Genomic DNA, 5761 nt, shown 5'->3' with positions numbered 1-5761 from the left:
TACATGCCTTTATCCAAGTAACCATGCCTTTAGTCAAGTAACCATGTCCAAGCATAAACTTATACTAGACGAGTATCCCTTGCAACATTTCAAAAGAAGGCAACTGTTAATGATCATTCTTCGAGTATTGCCTTGATCATCAGGAGGTCATCAGTGTTCGCAAACCCTTGCCCCAAAAGATCACAGATGACGCTTTGCATCTTATTTCTATTCTCCTTCAGCTTATGCACCTCCTCCTTCAGAAAATCCCTGTCCAGCTTAATCTCACTCCTCTCATCCTTAAGATTCTGAATGGTACTTGTGAGAGACCTCTGAATGCGCTTGACGTCTTTATCAACGATACCCATCTGCTTCTTCTGCATGTCAATCTTCATGGTAGTAACATTAGTTCTTTCCGCAGCTGCAACAAGATTCTCGAGCTTAAGGTTCACTTGTTCAATATCCATTTTAAGCCTGCTTATCTCTTCATCCTTTGCTTGCCTATCATCATTGTTCTCATGCAACATCCCCCAAAGCTTGAGTAGGCACCTCTGCATAATGATAGGCCATGGGTGGTCAACCCATTCGATGACTCCACAGTTCACGCCTCTCTGCGAACAAAAAGGAACAAAATGAACGGAGACTATTAATACACTGCTGCACAAGCTGTGGGATATAATAAAGTTGGCATATACTTGGTTTATAACCTCGTTCAACTAACTATGAACCGTGTTTGTGCAATGTGGCACGTCAATGGTTAGGTACCCACATCACTAATTATGGTACTTCATCCACCCTGTCCGTGGAGTTATTTCATAATTGTACTTAGTCTCTTTTAAGCCAGCTTGAATTAATCTGGAGCTACCTCTGCAGTCAACTTATTTAGAGAGTTTTTTTTGGAAGAATATACTAACCATTAAACAGAAGTCCCATTTGTAAACAAACATTAGAGTGTCTAGATCACTTCTTTTGTGTTTAGTGATGTAAAATAAGTAATGACCTTTACCTTTTATGTAAAGTAAAATGACTACACAATGTTTCCTACAATCAATAGGAAAACACAAGAAGAAATCAGTCTTATTTGGAAGACTACAAGTCCTATATCCAAATAGTTTGATGCAACAAGAAAGTAGCTCGGATTTTCAAAAGTGACTAACTTTCACAGCACAGCCGTAGAACCTCCTCCCCGTGTCACTTCCTTCAAAGGCCACACACCTAAGAGGCTTGGTATCATGGAGAACGCAATAGAGAGGACGGTCGAGCTCTTCGCCATAGAAATCACGGTCTTCGATGGTATCAGGGTTCTCCTACAAGGATACATGAATGTTTAGAGCTCAGATCTTTTCTTGGTAAAACAAACCCCAGTTCAACGCTCCGCATGTAGCAGGAAATCACCTACATAGAAATCAAAATCCAGCTCAAGGAAGTTCAAGCCTTCCTTCCTCCCCTCTTGTCCGAACTTTTGTTTCGACATGGCCCAGAGGATGTGAGCAGATGCGGTGCCATAGGCGGCGTCAAATTCGAGAGGAGAGAGAGAGAGAGGAGGGAGAGAGACAGAGGGGGGAGAGAGAGAGCGAGAGGGGAAATGAAAGCGAGGGACTTTGACATGGTCCGGCTCGACCAAATACTCCACCTACTCACCAGACTCACCAACCCCCACCCCCCTCCCCGCCCCTTTTTTGTGCTGAGATGGCAAGGAGCCATTTACTATTGTCAGTAGTTTCAGCTTTGGCGAGCGAGTACACAAAATTACTTCCTTCTCCATAATTACTCCATAAATACATCGTTTTGTGTGTCTTCTCTCCCGAGTCACTTGCTCTTCCGCTCCCCTTCTTGTCTGGTTCCTTCCATCTTTCTTGCTTCGTCTTCCTCACTCTACAGTCCACAAAGATGGATCTACGATTCGCCCACTTGCTCTGAAATACAGTAAAAATTTTCCCCTCTGCTTAATACTTACGCGTTGCGCACTGTGTTTTGTTAGTTGGATCCTTGTTGTATGTTACCCTTTTAATTTTAGTTTTTGTGTTAATATCTTACCCCTTTTAAGAGGTTTTATAGGGGAATAATCTTGGAGGACAACAGTTGATTTTTTCTACTAGTTCACTGCTAGCTTGTAGATTTGAGGAGGTTTGTGCGTGTTTTTTCATTTTTTACAGAGACACTAACATCAAGGGATATCACCATATCAGCATTCGCTCCGCTCTATCTTACTCGTTGAAACAAGCGTGTATCAATGATTTACAGTCCTTTAATTCTTTGTACCATTAGCGGAGTGTTGAAATAAATTTTTCTTTAATAATTAATGAACCCGAGTCTTATATATTGTTACATCTCGCAGACAAACATGGCGTGTGGTGTTTGCAGGAATCTCAACTGTCCCGGTGTTGAATTTGATGTTGCCCAATCTTTCTTGATTGTGTCTTTGCCTCCTTGTTATCAGTCATGCCTGGTAAGTTTTACTACCAATCACGTGGCCAGTAAAAAACCTTCGTCACTGTATTTGTTGCAGTTATCTTTATTCTGCAGTCAGCAACCACACGTATTCTTGCGCATGCTTGTTTTTATTTTATAGGCCTTGATGTAATTAGAAGCTCAATTGTTTTGTATAGGTTTAATTAAATGTCATAGATGGTGCCCGTGTCCGTGCCTGAAAGCCAAGAAATTTCAAGGAAAAAAACACTTTCATGCTTTTTTTTCCTGAAAATCAGTAAAACATTTATATACCTTTGTCTTAATTTTACTTTTATGCAGTATGTCCCATGCTACTACCGGAACAAGGTCCTTTCTTTGATCTCTTTATGGAAAGATGAAGCTTTCGAGGATGGTTTTGAAGACGAAGATTTTGACCTTGTGTTCGGCACTACTGAGGAATTGTCTTACAAGATTAAGTTTACAGATGGCAACCACAGGTCTAAGTTTCATGCACCTGGAAGGGAAAAGTTGATACGTGGCTATGATCTGTTTTACGGTGATATTATAAAATTGGATTTGCAAGCAGAAGATTTCTTCTTTCCCATTGACTTGATGTTGAGTGAATCTCGAGGAGGTCACAAAGTGTTTTCAAAACCTTCCGTTGGTATGTTCTGATCGCTTATCAATATTTGTTCTGGTTTAACATTTATCTATTATAATTTTACTGTGGCATGTCGTTGATATTTATGTGCTTAATCTCTGTGATATAATGTATTATATCTTTCTTTGTACTCACAATGTAGTTTAAAACTGTAATTTCCCTTTTAAAACCCATTATTCGTTTATTTTAGTTTTAACTGCTCTATTCATTGCTTCACACATAGTGGCTAAATACATGGTTGTATTTATTTAGCCCTTGAAGGCCCCAGTTTATCGGAAATGAGCTACATAGACGAGACAGTCTACACCCGGGGCATAAAACTTTCCTATATCGACATGGTGTGCATGGTTAAACTAGTCCTAAATGCCAAACACATCCCAGCCATTACCTTTGTGCACTGTCTATGTTTCACCAACATTCACACGGACCGTTTGGTAAGTCGTTGTTTCTTTCCCTAATCCACCGTCAACATGTGTGTCCTCCTAATCTAATGCCAGAATAATTTGTTATTGTACAGAAAGTCCCAGCTATTGTTACCAATGATCTTAGGATGAAGCTTGGATATTTGCCTCTCAAAGGCAGCATCAGGCTTGTTCAAATATTCAGCAGCCTTGATTTGCCTGGCACCTACTGTATACACAAAGATGGAAGGATGGCGATCACCGGGATTTCTGCTTTTGCAGATGCAGCCAGGCTGATAGTTGACTGCGTTGTAATCATCAGTATCCAATGGCACACTATGCGCGGGGAGGACTCGCTCTCACTTGTGATCACCGGTCTTTACAAAAAAAGGCATGACGCGAGATGTGTACGGTGATGGAGGGATGGCATTACACCATATAAATTTTAACTACTATGGTATTAAGTTAAGTATCGTACGTGTGTCATTTCAAATTATGAGTGCAGTTGAAATCCTCATAGTACATACCTGATAGAACTTATTAGTTCAAATTATTATTCAGACTATGGTACTGAAAGCAGATGCAATCCTAAACGTGGTTGTTGTTGTTGTTGTTGTTGTTGTTGTTGTTCTGGTTGTTGTTGTGGGTGTGTCTCTCGGTTCGACATGTTTGCTCAGAGAGACACTTGAACCTAGTGCAGGGTGTTGTCCTGTGTTAAGAAGACTCATGGTCATGCCTCTGTGCTTCGATTAACTTAGCTGACTCGTGCAGTAAGAGAGGCACAACCGTGAAGTTAGTGAAGGCATGGTCATATAGTATAAGAGGTGACGGTCATGCATCCCGGTTGTCATTATTTCAGCTGAGTTGTGTACTTAGATAGGCACGTCGGTCGAGCAAGCGGAGGCACGGTCCCATATTAGGAAGAAGACTTGCGGTCATGTGTCCCCTGTCAAAAAGAAGAGTTGTGGTCGTGCGTCCGTGTTCACTATGTTTGTAGTGGCACGTTGCTCGGAGAGGCATGTGCGTGAATCAAGTGGAGGCATGGAGTCCGACTTGTTGCCACATTATGATTGTCACTGTTCTCGCAACGACACCAGTTAAAAAATACTACTTTTTTGATAAACGGTGTTGTGCAACACCTCCGTCCTCCAAACCATCTTTCCAGATCCACCGCACCCGTCGCTCCTAGATGGAGTCCGATGCTTCTAGTACCAAGAGGGCAAGGCTCGTGCCACCGACGACGCATTCCTCTGGGTATTTGGCGTTACCGGCAGGGACCGGTGAGGGTCCGCTCACTGGGTCTGAGGAGCACGAGAAAAAAACTTGTCCGGACCGCATCAGCGATCTCCGGACGTCATCCTAGGTGAGATCATCTCTCATCTCCCCATCTTGGATAGCATCCGTACTCGAATCCTCGCTCGTCGGTGGCGTCCTTTGTGGCCCACCGCTCCTCTGAATCTAGACTGCCGTGAGATCCCTGCCACTCGTCTTTTTAAGCCTCTAGAAACAGTTCATATCAAGAAAATCTCCGTAGCGCCTACTACCTAGGAGCTCGCCCGCGAAAGGCACTTCGGAACTCGGTGCCCTCGCAAATCTGGCACTGATGATATGACCCTTCCGGAAGCCATCCTCTTCGCCCATGGGGGCGCAGTTCACCGTCTCAGCATACCAGCGTGCTACCTCGAGTCCAGACCCTCCGCCATCGACGCCTGGCTGGAATCATCCAAACTGAACAATCTCCAGGTGCTTGAGTTCTATTACATGTTCCCATATTTCGTGAGAGAGTGTGTTGTACGACCACTCACACACCCATCATCTACGCCTTTTGCACCGGCGTCCTTATCTCGGTTTGTATCCTCCCTACACACCGCCACCTTTGCTCTTTGCCAAATACCAGACAGTTACGTTCAGGCTCTTAAACTACCACTGCTCAAGAGACTTTCACTTGTGGATGTTGGTATATCAGACGTCTCGCTTGAAAGCATGATCTACTCTAGTTGCCCCGCACTCCGGTGCCTACTGCTTACTTGGAATATGGAAAGCCGTTGCATAAGAATAAACTCACGTAACCTTGTAAGCATTGGAATTCGCTGTGGACATGGCGAACTTGTTATAGAGGATGCCCCGTCACTTCAGCTGTTGCTTAACGATATTCTCAGCAGCAACTTGCAGATAACTGTCATGTCTGCACCTAAACTGGAGACTGTGGGCAAATTCCATGATTTTTTCTCTGAATCCAAGGTCACGCGTAACCCTACAGTTATCCAGGTACCTAGTTTTCAGCTGCATTTGTCCGAGTAAACAAGTT

This window comes from Triticum aestivum, chromosome 7D (genome assembly GCF_018294505.1).
Source record: "Triticum aestivum cultivar Chinese Spring chromosome 7D, IWGSC CS RefSeq v2.1, whole genome shotgun sequence".
NCBI classification, from domain to species: domain Eukaryota; kingdom Viridiplantae; phylum Streptophyta; class Magnoliopsida; order Poales; family Poaceae; genus Triticum; species Triticum aestivum.
The sequence above is the reverse complement of the archived record's forward strand: the minus strand, read 5'-3'. Positions refer to the sequence as shown.